A 20,060-nucleotide genomic window follows, 5' to 3' on the forward strand; every position below is an offset into this window, starting at 1 on the left:
TAGCACTGCTTCTTTTCCATACACGAGATTGAACGGAGAAGAACCTATGGAAGCCTTCTGTGTTATCCTATCATCCCATAGTGCAAATATTAACGATTTGTGCCATTTTTTATGATTTTGTTCGATAGTCCGCTTAATAATTTTAATCAGATTTTTATTTGTGGATTCTGCTAAACCATTACCCTGGGGATAGTAATTAGCAGAATATTTCAATTTAAATCCTCTTTTAATAGCGAAATCACACATAGAATTGCCTGAGAAGTAAGATGCATTATCAAAAACAAGAACATTTGGGACACCAAACCTGGTAATGATGAATTGATCTATGAATTCTATAATTACCTCAGAATTTGTTGTCTTTAAAGGAATTGCTTCAACCCACTTAGTAAAATAATCAGTAGCGGTAAGGATATACTTATGCTGTTTGGAAGAATGTGGAGTAATTTCTCCAATGATGTCCAATTCCCATTGCTCAAATGGTTGTTCAATGTTGACTGGTTGCAAAGGAAAAGCTGGTTTTCTTTGTCTTCCACTAGAAGTTTGACAATTTCGGCATTTCCTTACATATTCATGAGTATCTCTAAATAGAGTGGGCCAATAATATCCAGCATGAATGATTTTTTGGGCTGTTGTTTCTATTTAACTTGATAATTTGCAGATGTTTTGCATGAATAACCTTGGTTTTTTCTCTTTCCTCTTCTAATTTTAGAATTTGGGCATGTCTAAGTTGAATAGAAGAAGAAGGGCTTTCCTCAATAAACTAAACTAGGGCTAGAGAAGGAAGGACAAGATTTGTTGGTAGCACTGCTTCTTTTCCATACACGAGATTGAACGGAAAAGAACCTATGGAAGCCTTCTGCGTTATCCTATCATCCCATAGTGAAAATATTAAGGATTTGTGCCATTTTTTATGATTCTGATCGATAGTCTGCTTAATAATTTTAATCAGATTTTTCTTTGTGGATTCTGCTAAACCATTACCCAGGGGATAGTAATTAGCAAAATATTTCAATTTAAATCCTCTTTTAATAGCGAAATCAAACATACCATTGCCTGAGAAGTAAGATGCATAATCAAAAACAAGAGCATTTGGGACACCAAACCTGGTAATGATGAATTGATCTATGAATTCTATAATTACCTCAGAATTTGTTATCTTTAAAGGAATTGCTTCAACCCACTTAGTAAAATCATCAGTAGCAGTAAGGATATACTTATGCTGTTTGGAAGAATGTGGAGTAATTTCTCCAATGATGTCCAATTCCCATTGCTCAAATGGTTGTTCAATGTTGACTGGTTGCAAAGGGAAAGCTGGTTTTCTTTGTCTTCCACAAGAAGGTTGACAATTTCAGCATTTCCTTACATATTCATGAGTATCTCTAAACAGAGTGGGCCAATAATATCCAGCATGAATGATTTTGTGGGTTGTTGTGTCAGCTCCAAAATGTCCTCCTGCTGGTCCATCATGTAATTCCTGCAAAACCTTTTGTGCTTTAGGTTTTTCTAGGCATCTTAATAAGATTGAATCATAATTTTGCCTAAAAAGCACATCATCAATAATTGTGAAATTTTTTGCTTTTAATCTAATGGCCCTTTTGTTTTTGTAAGACAGGTTAGGAGGTGCATATCCATTTTTCAAATAAAAAATTAAGTCAGCATATTGTGATTCAGAATTAGTAATACTTATCTGGTTGATCTCTTCGGTTTGATCTGTATCACCTGATTCTTGAATGTTGGATGCTCCTGCCAATAACCTGCAAAAACCTTGGCCTCTAACAATCTTTGCTGGTTTAATTTCCAAGTCATATTCTTGAAGTGTTGTAAACCAATTTTCCCTTTTTTCACCTAATTCCCTTTGGATTAATAGTTTCCTTACCACAGGGAAAGGAACTATAACTTTTGTATGGGCTTTTAAAAGGAAGGGTCTGTAATGTTTGACAGCTTTATATACAGCAAAAGCTTGTTTTTCTACTTTGGAGTAATTCAATTCAGCACCCTGAAGATTTGAACTATAGAATGAAATGGGTGCTTCTAAGTTGTGATTGTTAATCTGTGTGAGTACTGTTGCATAAGACAAATCGGATGCGATAGTATACAATGTGAAATGATTAGAAAAATTAGGAGTATTTAAAGCGGGGGCATTGATTATTGATTGTTTAATTAAATCAAACGCTTGCTTTTCTGTTGATCCCCATCTAAAGACTGAATGTTTCTTAATCATAGTTTGAAGTGGCAAAATGATTTGAGAAAAGTTTGGAACGAATCTTTTGACAAAACTGATTTGGCCTAGAAATGACTGCATGGATTTTTTATTATGAGGGAAAGGGATTTCAGAGATTTCTTTAATCCTATCCGGATCAATATAAATGCCATCTTTAGAAACAATAAAGCCTAAGAGCTTTCCTTGGTCAAGAGCGAAGAAGGATTTTTTGGGATTAAGTGAAATACCGTACCTTTTGCAGCGTTGAAAGATTTGGTTTAAATCATGCAAATGATTGGATTTCTTTTTAGAAAATACAGTAATATCGTCTAAGTAGACAACTATTGTTTTGCTAATCAACCCTTTAAAATCTATATCCATCGCTCTTTGGAACGTGGCTCCTGCATTAATAAGTCCGAAAGGCATTTTCTGATAAGCATAAGTTCCCCATTTTGTTCTGAATGTGGTTTTGAGTCGGTCATCAGGATGGACCAAAACTTGGTTATATCCTGAAAAACCGTCTAAAAAGGACATCAACTCAGAGCCTGCCATTGATTGGAGTATCTGCTCCATAGTAGGTAATGGGAAATTATCTTTTAGGCTCGCCTTATTCAAATTTCTGAAATCTATACAAATCTTGATGAAGCCATTTTTCTTTCTGACAGGCACCATATTGGAGATCCAGTTTGAGTGCCGAATGGGAAAAATAATCTTAGCTTTCAAGAGTTTATTGAGTTCTGATTTTATTTGACTCTCTAAGTTCGGATGTATTTTTCTCAACTTCTGTTAAATTGGTTTCTGTTCGGGAAGCATTGGAATGGTATGCTGGATGATGGATGTATCGTATGTCTTTAAATCGTCATATTTCCAAGCAAAAACATGTTTATTTTTCTGTAACAGTCTAATGAATGTTTCCTTTTCTTCGACGGAAAGTCATAATCCTAAATTAATGTTTCGAGGATTTTGCTCAGTGCCAAGGTTTATCAATTCAAACCTTAAGGTGTAACTTTGGAGCTTTGTATTGGTCACAGCTTTAAACCTATCTTTAATATCATAAAGATCCTCAAGCTTCACCACAGGCTTTGGGATTGAATTTTCCTTGTGTTTACCTCTCATTTGAAGGTCATGCTCATTTTCCTCAATGATTTGATCATAATAGGACTTTTCGGAAGTTAAAAATTGTAAAATGTCTTCATTGTGGTTGAATACTCTCCAATTAGTGACATTGTCAGGAATCGATGGCCTAAAAAGTAATTCTACTGAAAATCTATCTGGGCTATAATATTCGGAAGGTAGGAGCTTGGAAGCAACATTGGCTAGCAAGTCGGCTGCTGAATTTTGAGACCTGGGGATGGAAGAAATATTTAATGCCGAAAAGTGGGAGGTGAGTTCCTGTACCAACGACTGATAATGTTTGAGATGGCTAGAAAGACAATGAATTGTATTCCTTACCTGTTTAATAATAATTTTGGAATCTCCAAACACTTTCAAATATTGAACCTTGAGGCCAATCGCTTTATATAGTCCTTGGACTAAGGCTTCATACTCAGCTGTATTATTCGTGCATTCAAACTCTAGCCTACAAGACAGCATTGTTTTTTCTCTCTGAGGGCTAACCAAAATACATCCTGCTCCCGAGCCCTCGCTCGACTTAGACCCATCGAAATACAGTGACCAAAATAAATAAGTATTAACAATTTTATTTACAGTTTCCTCAGTATCATTAAAACATCTTGACCTATCTGTTTGTGAATAATTTTTGATCTGAGATGTAGAATTGTTTACTGAGAAAGGAGATGGTTGGGCAGTGAAGTTGCCAAAGAATGACTCAGATGAATAATTCCCCAAAATGTTGTTATTAAATGCTATTGGTTGGTTTTCTTGTTCAAATTTTTTAACTGTATGGGTCATGTGTTTCTCCCGATCGATTTTTATTTGATTTGGCTTTCCCTTATAGGGAAGCCACATATGGGACCAATCGGTAGAAATATACCCATGGAGTTTTTCAGACCAATCCCTACTCAAGATCAAACCATAAAATTCAGGTATATCGGCGATTAAGATATCAATTCTTTGAACTACTCTAGGATCCGTTGATAGCCTGATAATTATTGAGTTGATTTCCACTAAAACCTGGACTTTAGTCCTGTCTAACTGCACAATATGAATAACAGACTTTTTGGGTTCAATGTTTAGTTTGGAAGAAACTGAAGCTGGCATTATATTAGAGGATGCTCCTGAGTCAATCAAACAGTTGTGCAGGTTTCTATTGTAGATCTCATAGGTTATAAGGAAAGGTGGAGTATGAGAATCTGATCTATCTCCAATCAGAACTGCATCAATAGCTTCGACCATACCAGAAGGTGGTTGACCTGCATCATTTGCAGCTTTAGCACGGGGAAGGGGTGAAGTAGGAACAACATTTAATTCTTTGAGAAGAAATTTTTGCTGATGTTTCAATTTACTAAGTTCAAACATGGTAATGTTTGCCTTAGTCTTTTTCAAGTCATCAACAATATTGTAATCCATTGAATCGGATACTACCAATGTTTTAGATGTTGACGGAATATTTGAGGTTGAAGGTTGGTTTTGTGGAACTGTTGCGGCTGGCTTCTTTGGGGGTACCTTTTCCTTTGTTGTAGTAGCACCTGCACTCCTTTTCTTTGAAGTTGTCCAAACAGGTTCGGAGGTACTTTTACTCCTAGTAGTGACAGGAAACGCTTCTTCTTCATTTCATGTATCGGAGTTAGTAATATAAAATCCCACATTCCATAACATTCAACAACTTCCTCTTCTTCATCGGTTGGTGAAACTATTTCTTCTTCTCCTTCTTCAAGATCTGAATCTGCATTAGATATAACATTCGGTGGTTTTTCTTCAGTTTTCTTGTAATTCTTAAAGGGCCTTTTGGTTGAGGTTTCAGCTACTTGTTTTTTGATTTCAACCATTTCATTTGACATAGTCTTGAGGACCTTTTGTAGACCCTCCATGTCATATGGATCTTTAGGGGTTTTCTTCTTTGAATCATCTTTAAAAGAAACATTTTTGGTTTTTCTATCTTCAAGAGCAGCTTTCTTCTCTAGAGCATTAATATGTTTCTCCACAGCAAGTGCTTCTTTCATGTTTTCAGCTAAAGTTGGTTTTCCAGCCCTGTCTACAAAAATAGATATATTGGCAAGTAGGGCAGTTATATACCACTCGCTTCTGATTTGCTCACTTGGTTTGGAGGCCCTTGGGATTTTATTCAAGAGTTTACTGAATCGCGCATTAAATTTTTAATTGGTTCCCTATGCTCTATCCTAAGATTGGAGAGATCATTTATTAGTGTAGCTAAAGACCTATCATCACCATACTTAGTAAGAAACTGTTCTTGGCAAGTCGTCCAATTGGTAATCGAACGAGAAGGAAAGGAAAAATACCAGGATCATGATGATCCTTGCAAAGTATAAGGGAAAAGCCTAACGACAACATCTTGCTCCATTACTCCCTTCAAATTAACCGCTAACATGAAGTTATTAATATGTTCCTCAGCTTGTGTTCCATCATCTGGATTAAAATTGGGTAGCCATTTCTCAATAGCATCAGGTAATGTGTGCAATGGTGCAGGCATGTTGACTGCACCAGGCCTGGTCCATGGATCTGCCATTGTAACTGCAGTAGTGGATGATACTATTGTTGAACTTCCAGATGTCTGGGAAGGAGTTGATATTGAGGATTGCACAGGTTGGGATGTTGAAGTTGCTAATCCCTGATGAACAGCAATGTGTGATGAGGGAGTGGATGGTTGACTTCGCACTGGGAAGGTGAGATGGAGGATGTGGATGAAAATTCTTCACTGTCAGATCCTTCAGTGTTTTTCTTCGCCTTTTTCCTTTTGGGTAAAGGGAACTCAATAGGTTCAATACCAAGCTTTCCACTCTGAATTCTGGTGAGAGGGTGAGGTAAATTGAATTGCGAAGTCCCACTGCTTTAAGATACCTCAGATTTCTGTGGTGATATCGAGAAGCTCTGAAGTTTATGGATAAGAGACTGAACTTCAGGAGATTCAAGACTTAATTGTTCTGGAGTATTGTGGGTTTGAGCAGTGGTAGTTGATTCCTCTTCTTCTTGTTTGGATACTGGAGGACCAGCATGCAATTGGGAACTACGAGGTGATGTGGAGGGAGAATTACTCTTAGAATGGTCTGTAGATTTGGGTTTGCTTGCCATTCACAGTTGAGGCCCTCCTTCTAGCGCCAAAAATTTTGATGCCCCGAAAATCGTTGTATCAACATTGGGGGATAACCACCCGGTCTGGACCTTAATACAGCTCCTTTTCCGTTTATGAAAGGGGTGGATGAACAATTGATTATCTAATCTAACGATAGGTGAATAACTTAATCTATTAGCAAAAATAAAAGAACTACTACTAATCCCGTGAACTATTATTCTTTGAAATGTAGCGCTTGATGATCTTTGTCTATTGATAGGCATATAGATGACTCTATCTAATAAACATAGACATTTATTCATTCAATGATTAATTTGTTTAGATAGTTAAACAAAGTGATTAACACAATATTGCTACACTTATCATTTATATTATCGATACATATATGATCAAAAGGAAAGCATACTGTAAACATCCAATAGTGGAAGGAATAAAAAATGTTGTTTAAAACACATGCACATATCCGATAATAGCAAAAGCGATCAAATGACAATTCATATAAAAAGAATGAACTCAGACATAGATAATAGTACCATATGAGCTGCTAATCACTCCCAATATCAATCGCTATTTGAAATTCTTCTTCTTACTCAGAAATACTTTCAAACAAAGACAGTAGTGCACATCCGCATAAAAGCTTCTTTGTCAAAATCAGAATGATTGGCCTAGTTTTATAAAAGAATATGCCTGAAGTACAGTAGTGTAACTTCAGGTTTCAATTCATATACAAAACTTACGACCCTTTCTAAATACATGAAAGGGTCTATAAATACTTAATTAAGCTAACTACCTATGAAACTAAAATCCTACTTAATTGGTATCACTTGATTCTGAATATCTCTTTCACGACAATCTGGCAGTCGGCGGCATGAATCATCATTTAGGATGTTTGCCTTTAAACCTGAGCTGGCATATCGCAAGCATTGGCTCCACTTCGGGTGGTCTGTTGAGGCGAGAATTGAGTTGGGTAGCATAGGTGGCAACCTGTATATCGGGAATGATATACCCGATTGCATCTGTGAGGCATTTGAGGGCGGCTCTCTGGCTGTATGGTTTGATTAAGAAGAACCAATAGGTGTCCCATGTCAAACTGTTAATTCCTGCGATTAATCTCCCATTTTTCTCTAATTCCGGATAACATGACTGCTCCAATGTTTTAGTCGCTGTCAATTTACCTGGAGTACATTGAGAAATCATGTTAGACAAGTAGAGAGTATTATTAACCAATTCAACCAAATTACTTGTGGTTAATTTGCATCTTGAAATTGCTCTCTCTGCTTTCATTAACTGGGACTGCCATTCCGTAAATAATATCTCCGTATGTGATTCAAAAATTTTTGGTAAATTAGCCGCCTGTCCCTGATCGGTATCTTGCCACTCAAGAAAATTAGTTAATGTTTCATCGGCTTGATCCAAGTCTTTTCTAGCTTTTTCCGATTTTTCATTTATTGATGTCGTCAAATCGCATAATGGTTCCGCCTGGGTGATTTGTTGACATAAAAGCTTTATCTATGTTATCAATGCCTTGTTTATCTGTAATGCCTCTGCTCTGAATTCAGCTATCTGTGGAAGATTCTTTATTTTCTCTCGCTGGGCTGATAGTTGAGCAATTTTCTCATCTTTCGACTTCAACATTTGTTCATTCGCTGCTTTTAGTTGTGCTAATGCCTCAGACAGTTCTTTCTGCTTTTGAACTACACTATAATCAATCCTCTGTTTCTCTTGCTGCAATTGTTTAGTCAATTGATTTTTTACTTGCTGTTGTGTAAACAATTGTCGTTCTGCTTGCTCCGCCTTCTACTGTGCCTCCGATAGTTGTGCTTGTAGTGAAAAGATCTCTTGGCCTTTTGCTTTTAATAAATTACTCACCTCTGATGCCTTGTCTATTGTCGCTGCCGAATAGGCTCCAGCATATTGGGATAGTTTTGTTAGGTCATCAGAGGGGTCAAATTCCTCTTTCCAAACCACGTTGCCCGTCACTGTTTGTTCTGGGAATAGGGAAGGTTGATCAGTCCTTCTCCTTTTCCGCTGTTGTTTTACCACAGCCTTGTGTCTTGGGCTATAGAAGACATCTAAGGGAGGAATTTCTTCTACTTGCAAAATAATCTGATCGGAGGGATCCTTTGGGATTATCTCTACTTCTTTAGAACTAGGTAGGCTGCTGGTTCCACTTGGAACCTGTTTTGAAGTTGTCTCCTGTGTATCAGCCGCTTTTGATGTCTCGGCTTCCTTAGAGCACTCAAGATTGTTGATAATTGAGTCGAATTGCTGCCATTCCTGGAGCAATTTCGGGTCAATCTGAGCATCTACATTCACCTCTATGCTGCTATGTTCCTGCTCTTTCATCTGGGTTTCCTCTTGTTTTCTCATATGTACTTCCTCCTATTCTTTTGATGTAACAGGAGGTTCCTTAGTGAGTCGCTGCTCAGGCTCGCTTGATTCTGTTGTTGGGGTTGTTGCTAACAGATCTAGAGGTAGAGTTTGCAACCTCTGTTCTCTAAGTCTGTTGAATTCAACTAACCCGTCATCTTTGTATTCTATTCTGGTCAGCGATTTAACTTGGGACATTGACTCGACTGAGGAGAACAGGTCATCGAACTTATCTTCTTTATAATCAAACTTTCTCAATTTGGCCTGTTCAAGTGCATTATAGGTGACTTTGTTTGGATCAAATCGCCTATTAGGGAGAGTTGCTAGAGTTAATTCCTTCATCTTTTCAGCTTCTTTCTCTACATGTTTAAAATCATGCAAAGTGTAGACACCGCATCTCAGAGGAAAAGAGGGCCAAACCTTCTTCTTATTTTTCTTTAGAGTTTGTGTAACTCCTTCGGACATAATCTAATAGGCTATCTCCCTAGCCAACAGTTTATCAGGTATGTACAAAGGGAGGACATGAGGTTTAGCTTCGCTGCCGAAAATTCTTATATAAGTAAATTTTTCCTCTCCGAACCATCTTCCTATGGATTTCAAATCGACCCCTGCTTGGTAGGAAATCTTAGGAGCAAGTTTATCAAAAATAGAGTAGTGAATGGGTAACATAAAGCCATTGCAGACTTGGTATAAATGGTGCTTATAGTAAGTTTTCCACAACTTCTGATGGTATATGTGAATGAGCATGGGGTCTTGTGGAGTCCACCTCCATCCAAGCACGGGAGATTCAGAATTAAAACAGGGTGTCCAGGATATAAGCGCTGTAGTAGAATGGGGGAATAAGCCTTTCAGTGACGCGGGTTTTGCTTCTAAAATCAAGAACTGCGGTTGCCAGCTTATCTGACAGTATAGTTGCCCAATCCATTATTTCACTATTACATGCCGCCTCCATCAAAGGAACCATTTATATAGTGAAATTTGCATAATCATGTAACCCCCACAATCTACACATCATTATCCTAGCATAACAATAAGGAGAACATAGAGAATCAACAGAGTACTTACCCGAAGATTCATGCTTGTGTTTTGTCGGATTTTACCTCCAATCCTGAATGGGTTCGGATTCAATTTCGTTCTCTTCTCTGAATTTCTCCAGGAATGCCTTGTTGTACTTCTTCTCTGGTACAGGAAAATGATACATTTGCCTCAAATCATTAGGTTGAAATGAACCGAAGATTCTCCCATCTATGGTGCAAAAGGTTCTGTCTGTGATTGGGATTTCCTCAATTTCCCACCTCACTACATCCGTATATGGGAGAATTTGTTCCCGAGCTGCTATCCGATGAAGGAAAGAGTCGCCTAAATCCTTTAGAGTAGCATTAGATTTTCGAGTGGTATCTACTGTGGCTTGTACTGTTGTCACCTCGGGTTCTTCGGCCTCAATCAAATTATAGGTACTTTGCCAAGTAGTTTTGCCGAGTCCTAGACATGTAGTGTCGGATATCAATACTTTTCTTTTAGTTCCTAGATCAGCGATGAGTTGTCCTGTGGTTGGCGAAGCGGAGGCCATTGCAGTCTTTTTATACTTTTTCCCCATTCTGCTTAAATCTAATGCTTTGGAAGAATTCTGCACAGGAGTGAAAATGAACATAATACAGAGAATTGGTAGCACAAACCAAATATGAGCGAGATATATTAATCAATGCATGATGAAGGATTAACTTAAAGTGGTCGCGGATACAATCTGTGAAAAGATTTTTTAGACTTACTATTCCATTAAATGGTAGTTAAAACCTGTCAATCCTTTAAATGCCCATCATATCGTTTTTTGGCCTAATGATTCGTTTAAGCGTGTCTTTGGATGTTTTGGCGGTTGAGCGCAGGTGAATCATTGTTGGGAAGATAAGGCCTTTAATACGAATTAACTGTAATATCCCTGCTTTATCAATTTTTGAAATTCGCGCTTTTGGCTTTATCGCAATCGATCGTCGAGGGAAAACTTAAATCGTTATATTGGTTCCTTTTGGAATCCCCGATTGCCGATAGCGATACGCCAGTTCGCATTGGGAGTATTAGCTGAGAACTTTGAAAAGCATGCATTGTACATCTCTGATCGCTGATAGCGATATCGCATCGCATCGCAGCGAAAGGGACTTTATCGCATCGCATCGGGGCAAAAGACACTTTGTTATGATAACTTGTTATTGCCCGATAGCCTTTTGTGTGTTGTCGCGTCGGAGAAAACCAATGGGTCTTTAAGTTATGCCTCCTTTGTCATTGTGACATGCGACCTTACGATCGCTTTATCGTAATGAATAAAGATTACTCATTTGTATTATAAGACCAATTAATTGGTTTCTCTAAAAGGTTTTGTAATGTTTTCATTTGTTTTCGGATCTTTTTTAATAATACTAAGTTGATACCAATTAAAATAAAGAGGGGCTCATTTCATATTATAGTTTTGAGAGTAAACTTGATATGAAATGGGGGGTTGTTGTAGAGCACAACAATTGGTGATTCACTGGAGGAAACAGTTATCTCTGAAAAGTACGGAAATACTTAAACTTTTTCAAAATAGAAATCTCATCAAAGGGGAAAATTCTAATATAACTAGGTATATATGCATTCCAAATAAAATGAAACTATCTTTGCTAATTTCCTCTCTTGTTTAAAATTAGATACATTCTAAGTTTAAATTGGTCTCTATTGGTTGATAATGATAAAACAAAAAACCTTTCCAAATTAGCTTTTAGAATTGACTCCTTTGTCATAGGTAGAGCCTCTGCTGCCAGCAAATGTTCATAGTTTCGACAGGGATACCTTTTAACCATGTTATTGTCCATTGTCCCCTCCATTTCAAAGTATGATTAACAGAATGAATTCAAAACATGCTTTTCACATTTTGCATTTCTTTTCTATTTTTTTGTTATTTTGTAAGATAAAAAGCCATTGTCCTGGTTTGGTGACGAGCTGAGTGACAATGCCATTCACTGGTAGTAATTTAACCGAACAATTTGGCTCGTGATGAGACCCCTTGTCTTATAATTCTAAGCCATTACCCTGTTTTGGTATGCAGTATTGGTAATGTCGGTTAAACTATTTCCCTATGATCATGGTAAGCAGGCTTGTAATAAGACCTCTTATCTTTTATATCAAATATTTTAGAATTACACTCTGAGTAATCATAAGCTTTGGTGAGTGGGATGGACAATTTTCCCCTTAAGAGTAAAAATGGATGACAAGGTAAGAGTTAAAGAGGTTGAAGTTGGATTAGTTCCTATTTTGATATCGATAACCTTTTTGTGACCAATTTGAAAACATAAAATGATTTACAATACTTCTAAACTTTGAGAATCGCTCACAAAAATTGAAGTGTGGTTTCAGAATGCAATTATACCTAGTTTCCTAGAAATTATCCCTTTTGTTTAAGACTTCTATTATTTTAAAAGCAAATATCAACCCTACTTCCTTTGAACAACTTTTAAATACAGCAAAGGTCAATGGAAGATACCTTACAACTTTATTTTCTAATGGTCCTACAAACTACAAAATTCTACTAAACTAAAAAGGAGAAGGGGTTACCTCCTCAATTGAAGAATTTTTTTAAGATAAGGCCATTAACAGGGAGAGAATCTCTCAAACCTGATAAATCTTGTAATATGAAGGTCGAATGGCCTATCTTCTCATAGATCTGAAATGGCCCAAGCCACATCTTCTGGAACTTGGTGTGTTTTCCCTTATCTTCATGGGCTTTGTCCCATTTCAGAACTAAATCACCGACTTGAAATTGTTTTGAACCGGATGAGGCTGAATCAAAGGATAACTTGATAATTTGCTGATGTTTTGCATGAATAACCTTGGCTTTTTCTCTTTCCTCTTCTAATTTTAGAATTTGGTCATGTCTAAGTTGAATAGAAGAAGAAGGGCTTTCCTCAATAAACTGAACTAGGGCTAGAGAAGGAAGGACAAGATTTGTTGGTAGCACTGCTTCTTTTCCATACACGAGATTGAACGGAGAAGAACCTATGGAAGCCTTCTGCGTTATCCTATCATCCCATAGTGCAAATATTAAGGATTTGTGCCTGTTAACACCCAGGTTGTTCCCTTTGACTCCTGAGGGAATACGGCCGGGGTAACCACTAACCAAGCTTTGGATTGCAGGTTCTAGCCAACCTGTAATTAGAGAGGGCTCTCTCTTTCAGTTTTAACTTTGTTTTTGAGGATCTTAGGCTAGTTATGAGGTGAGGGTTTTGTTTAAAATTTTGGTTGAATGATGTCTTCCAGTTACTAAGATGAGATCTTTAGAGGATTTCAGTCCATTGGGCAATGGAGTCTATGATTGTGGGTTGTTTGAGATATTGAGTAAGATTTGCTAAAACTGTAGGGCCATATAGATATATCATGAAACAAACTTAAAATTGTGAAGATGAAATATGTCTAGCCAGTGAAAGGAAACTAAGAGTTTTTCACTAAACTGGTGATGTGAGAAAGAGATATATCACTCAGGAGCAGATTTGAATTCCTGAATAATACTCACTGTGAAGTCTTAGTCTGAAGGTGAAACAATTAAGAATTACACTTTCATAACTAATATTGGAGGAAAAACATTCATAACAGGATAGATTGAGTCCAGGGTATTTAATAAATAAATCATGAACTATTCTTTTTCTGTGCTTTTAAACAGTGAAATATAGAGCATGAGTGGATTATGATAGAATGAAATACATAACAAGAAGGTTCAAGAAACTTATTGTGCCATGAAATATGCAGGAATCCTGTAGCAGTAAGCAATCACACCACAACACATCTAAACAACTCAGAACCTTGGAAATTCCATCAGCTCCCTGTATTAAAAGTCTGAAATTTACAGCATAGGTTCTCTAGAAGAGAAAATCAACCACCCCAGCAAGCTTATGCGAGGGGAAATATATACAATCGATTTTACAAAATATCTGAACGTTGAGTCATTTGTTCAATAACTGCGTTCACCAACTTTCAGAAATAGCAGATAAGAAAGTTATTGCTATTCTAAATACACAATGAATACCCTTCAGTTCTGTCAGAAACCTTTTTGACTTTTGGAGGCCATTGAGTCGGTTGAGCGCTCTTCATTAATTCTGAATGGTATGCCTTTAATGTTTTGTCGTGCTGTAGCTTTCTCGGCCCTGTCATCTACATCTGTCGGGGTTGCTTCAGTGGCCGAATTGGTTGGCTGAGTTGGCTCAGTCCACTCTTTTGCAGTGATAGTAAATATGTCAACTATCTGAACATGATGTTCTGTATTTTGATGTAGAAATTTGATGAAAATCTGTTTGTTCACAGCAATGTCTGTATCATGCTGGTCCACCATTCCTGTGTAGGCAACTGATGTCTCAAAATTGTGCCTAGTGTTTCATCTGTCTCAGTATATTTGTAGTAATTAGGAGGCACTTCAAACAGATGTCTGATTTCATTCATGATAAAAAATAAATTTTCTATTTTCTCATAGAGGCTCTCTGCCCAGATGCAGGCCCTGTTTCCTCTGGGGTACTTGATCCTGCAGTGATCTGATTTGTGGCAAATGTATTTACCCTTTTGGCATAATTTTCATGGGACAGAAACCTACCTGCACTATTTAGTAGGCTGGGAAGGCCTCTGTTATGCAATGTTGTGAACTTCTCTGTGAATTTGTTCACCTCTGTTTGCATTTCTTGGCACCTTCTATCCAATGTTTGCACCAGATTTCTCAACGTGAGGACCCTCTTTATCAGTAAGATGGTGTCAGTTCTGTTGGGGATTCCTATTGCTGCCAACTGAGGGCCTGTGCGGTTGTTCAGGACATTGATCATCCTATTGGCTATCTCAGGCATAGTGCCTAGAGATGCCCTTGCTCTCTGACTTTCCTTGTGTGCCCTGCCTATGAGGTCCATGTGCTCATGAATGGTTTCTATGTATTGCTATTGGTCTGTTATGGCTTGGCCAATATTGGCCCACAGGACTTTCTTAATCTCAGCCACCACTTTGTCAAGAGAGAGCTCTTTCTCTAGTTCTTTTATCTTTTTCTCAAGAGCTCTTACTTCCCTTGTTCTTTTAGCTACAGTTTGCTTAGATTTATCATATTTTTCATTAACTATGGCCAATTTTTCCTTGGCCTCATTTAGCTCTGCCATTTGGGCCTCTAGAACTTGAATCTCCTTCATCATCTTCTGCATATCAAGGCTTGGAGCCTGTTCTGATGTTGTTACTGGTGCTGATGTTGATGGGCCTGTTTCAGCTGTCTGTCCTGTGGGAGGAGTGATAATTTGAGGGGGCTCCTCAAGGTTAATCACTGGCTGAGGGGGTTGAGATGTCTGGCCTCCTTCTTTCTGCTGCAGGGCTGCCTGTAATGCAGCCTCTGTTTCTACCAATTTCCCTTCTGTTGCACCAACTGTTTGTGTAGTGTTAGCAGCATGGCTGCCACATCTTGGTCCTTCCTCTGTTGAGCAACATCTTCTGTTTGAGGGTGAAGGGTTGCTGGAATTTTTACCATTTTCCTCAAAGCTGCTATATCTGCCTCTTTTTCCTTTAGTAGTGCCTATACAGCTTTGGGATCCTTGGGGTCATGCCCAAGCTCTATAATAATATCTTCCAAAGACCTGATCCTGTTGTCTTTGGCCTGAGAGGATGCCTTCTCCAATTCAAGTTGGGCAGTTGTATTATGGATGCTATTTTGCAATTTGTGTGCAAGGAAGGTCTTGTCTGCAAGAGTTGAATAGACCATCTCACCCGTTTGCTTGTGAAGCTCTATCTAGTCCATTGGGTGGATGTCTTTTGCAAGTACCTCAAGGTTGGTTCTTATGTAATCTGCAGCTGACTGTGGCTGCAGCATAGTAGGCATGAAATGACTCATAGTCATCTTCCCCTCTGTTATGTCATATGCTGACATAAGCCTCTGCTGGTTTGTGGGAGCCATTTTGAGCAAGTGATTGTACAGCTGGAGTCTAACTAGCTCATTCCTCTTCTTGATGTCAATAAATTGCTGCTTTATGCTTGATTCAGCCCTCCTTTGCTGACTTGAGGAGCTGACCTCTCCTCCAAGGGTTATTTCTTGTTCCTGTTGGAAGGAACTGGCAGATGCTTCCATGCTAGGGGGGCCCATACCCAAGGATTGCCCAATAGGCATCTCTTCCTCAGAAAGAGGATTTATTCTCTGCCTTTTCTCCCCTTGTTGACTTGTTGATGTAGTAAGGGGAGTTTCCTGCTCTCTATCCCTCTTCCTGGTTCTCTCTTCGTTTAATGGAGTTTGGAGCACCGAGGTCTCCACTATTGTTTCCTGCCTTGGAGGCACACTTTCTTGAGCCTGCTGCTCTATAGATATGGGAGCTTCAGCCATTTCTTCTTGTTGTTTGGGCTGCTCCTTCTGTTGTTCTGCTGTAGGGGGTGGCAGTTCCTGTTCCATCTCTTTTTCTTTACCTTTGCTGGCTACCTGAGGAGTAGTTTTAGCTGCCTGTTGGGGGGCTGTAGAGGATGAGGCAGCTGGTCCAAGTTGCACTTGATAAGACGAGGAAACTTGCCCACAATTTTCCAAGTCAGCCTCTTTCTCAAGATTCTTTGCTTCTTTTTGTAGAATTTCCTCTTTTTTACTTGCTTCTTCTAATGTGCCCTCTTTCCATTTTAACAGATTGGCATATTTTTCAATATGGGGCAGCCTGACATGATCATAGCTAGCCAATTTATACTTGACCCTTCTAAGGCTAATGAAGTGATTTGGGTCATAGGGTATCCAGAGGAAACTAGTTTGCAATCCAAGGCGTTGCAGGATCTTATCTGCCTCTTTCCATGCCTCTTCTCTTTTATTATAGATGAATGGGCCTAGCTGATTTCTGACTTTCAGTTGCACCTTCTTATTTTTGCTGTGGAAATGGACCATGCCTGCATTTCCAAATTGCCTGAAATACTCTAAGGCAAAGAGTCTCATAGGGACATATCTTGGCAGCCTATATGGGGCTAACTCACAGCCATATATTCTGATCACTGTATGGTTTTGGTAAAAGTACCAATCCCCAATGTTGTAGGCCTTTGAGAGCTGGAGAATCCTTTGCATCTCATCTGTTAATCTTGGAGGAGGGGCACTCAACAGCAAGGACATGGCTGGATGGATGAACAGGTCTATGAATTCACAGTAGTTGTATGATGAAAAACATATTAGATGGAAAACTGAAGACCAAAACACTACAGACCTTGGGTTCCCTTGGGCATCAAGCCTCTTGAGAGTAATAGGGAAGCTATCAGGCTGATAGAATAGAAATAGGTGATAGATATAAGAAGTATACCTAAATATCCTTTCCCTCTCTAGATTCATCAATTGCTCATGAATCTTATTGGCAATGTAGGCAGCATAATCATAGCGAATAGCAGGAGGCTTTCCAGGGGAAAAGATGGACAGCATGGCCAGAATGGTTTCATCAACATCCTCAGATGTTCTGTATCCTAGGACATAACTGATCATATCCACAAGCATTTTGCCCAGCTCATTTAGATATTCATTTCCAATAGGGGGATACCTCACAGTTTCAGAGCCTGATTGAATGAATAATTGATTGATTTTTACAATTTGGGCACTGGACAGCTTGCCTCCTTTCTTTATCAAATCCATGATGGAGAGGGGAGTCAATGGCCTTGAAGTATGAAAGTGTAGCATTTCATTCATGGCCTCAGGGGTGACATGGAACAAAACTGACCCTGAGGAATTGAGGACAGCTCTCTGACAGGGGTCATAGTTGGCACTGCATCTGTGTATCAAGTCTGGGAGGATATTGACTTGAGGGAGATTGAAAATGGGCAAATTGGAGTCCCAAATCCCTAGGATATCATTACCACTGAGATTTTTGGCTTTAAGGTCATTGAGTACATGGATTTTATATTTGGTGTCCATTGAGGGTACTTCTGCCATCTGGTAATCTCTGTCAGCCAGGGCCTGCCACTCTAGCTCTCTTTGTGGGGCATTAAGAGGTGTAATATTCAATGCAACTGGTGTCTCCATGGTCAATTGGTACTTTGAATTGTATTTGAACTTGTTTCTCTGGGCAGAGCAACACAGAGCAATATTTTTTGCAGAAGCAAGGCAATTTGCAGGGGAAGCAGGGTGAATTAGGGTGAAAACAAGTTGAAATGCTCCTGAAAAAGGTTCAATGAGTAAATGCTGGGATTTAAGAGTTGTTTTCCCAGTGGGCTTGTGTAGCAGAGCTTTTAGTTTGCGAATGCGCAAACAGACTGTATATTCGTGGAAATTGGACACAATGGGGACTTCTGCAAGTGAAATTGGGCTTACAGTGTGGAGGAAAAGCACTGGTTCATGAGGATTTCTGGAATTTACTGTGTTTTTCTTCTCTTCTTAGTTTCTTCTATGACTTATGTAAAAACCAGGCGCGAAGGGGATGATTTAATAAATACCTGGTATATTCTGGCAATGGTGGCAATGCAGATGGATTCGGGGCGCCGGGAGCACGAAAGCAGTCTTCGAAGTTGGCGGGTGAACGACGTGGTTGTTCGTGCAGCAATATAGTGCATAAAAATGCAAATAACACAAAAAATGGGCTTTTTGGGCCAAAATAGCGAAAATTTGGCTTTTGGTGCGTTTTTTTGGATGACGTCAGCATGACGTCATCGGGTGGGGTCGGGTACAGAAAGGTGACGTGGCGGCCTGTGAGTGGTCCACAGGGACTGGTGAGGTGGCGGACAGAGTGGAGCAATGGCAGACTTAGCGCTGATGCAGGGCTAACTTGGCATGACGTGGGCGTGACGTGGGCATGACGTGGTGAGCGGAATTGGCAGAGCGGTAAATGGTAATTTCGGACCGCTTATTGTACGGGAGCAGTATTGGCAGGCAGCCTCCCGATATGATTTGGGAGCGACGCGTGGCCGAGCCCTGACGTCACCCTCTGACATTTTTCGGGTGCTATCGTCCGGACATCGGGGGCGACCCGATATTGATATGGGCCGTCGGATGGGAAAGCCCAGATCCGACGGACGACGGGTTGCAAACATGGTAGGACAATACGACGGCGGGGGCGAGCAATAAATTATTATATTTCTGGAAATGTGCGCCAGGGCGGGACTTTAGACTTCGGCGGATTTTTGGGTTTTTCAATGTTTTGTTGGCAGAAAGGGGTTTTTATACACAATAGTGTTATGGTAATAGGGAAAGGGGAACATAGGGAGTTAAGTGTAGATAGAGTTAGTAGTTAGTATTGGAGGGGAATATGAATGGAAAGTGATAGATACTAAGTTTTTTAGGAAGCCAACTTAGTTAGGAGAGTAGATCAAAATGAAAAGATTTTTACACAGGAAATGTGGCTCTTCATTCCCAAGGATCAATCAATGAGTTTGATCTCTTTTCATGAAAAAAGGTGGTATTGGGATGTTAGCAAAGAGTTTGATGGGAGATGATTGGGAAGTTAGACATGCTTCATTTTGTTGCTGCAAAACTGCTGAATAGGAGATCTGCACTGGCCCTCATGTGTTTCCTTTGCTTAGGCCAGTGATATGAAAGAAATCATGCTTCTGCAACCCCATCTACCTACCCCTTCTATTTCCTAGCATTTTTTGTTACTTCAAGGAGGGTGCACTTAGACTTGCAAACCCTCATGTGCCCTTTCTTTTCCTTTGGATTTTTCCTTTTAATCTTCTATCTAAGGCTAGCCTTATTACTTCCAAGGCCCCAGATTAAACAGTTGGGAACCTTCATTCTCTACCTAACTACTTATCTGCCAAGATTGAACAGTTTGGACAGATTTCTTTCTCTAGTCTACAACAAAAAAAATTGAAATATGGCATGACCCAGCTTAGACTGTTGGATCACCCATTCAGAAGTAGGACTGCATCAAACAACTGCAGAAATGTGTTATCCACTAAATATGAGATCTTTGCATCACCAAAGTAGATCATATTGGCACTTCCCCTGCCAATCATGAAAAATGAAACCTATTGGTATAGGTAGCTAATAGTGGCTCCACTTGGGGATGGTTTTTCTATTCTGAAAGACCAAGAACAGCAGGTCAGAATACCTTGGCTTTTGACCTCTTCTCAAAACTTGCAAGCTTTCTTTTTGGACCTCAAAACTGGAGTCTGTCACCATTGTGGAACTTCTGAAATAAAAGCCTTTTCCTGCTTATTTACAAAACTTCTTAAACTGAACTATTTATATGCTGAAAGAAAATAGTATATACAACTGACTATGTACAGGGGAAGTCATGCTACACACATGGAAAGTAGTCAAAATAATGCTTTAGCATCCGGCCATTCACAGGGCCCTCTTCAGCT

This window comes from Pinus tabuliformis, chromosome J (assembly GCF_031772625.1).
Source record: "Pinus tabuliformis cultivar Carrire ecotype Pingquan chromosome J, CPIR1, whole genome shotgun sequence".
Taxonomy (NCBI): Eukaryota; Viridiplantae; Streptophyta; class Pinopsida; order Pinales; family Pinaceae; genus Pinus; species Pinus tabuliformis.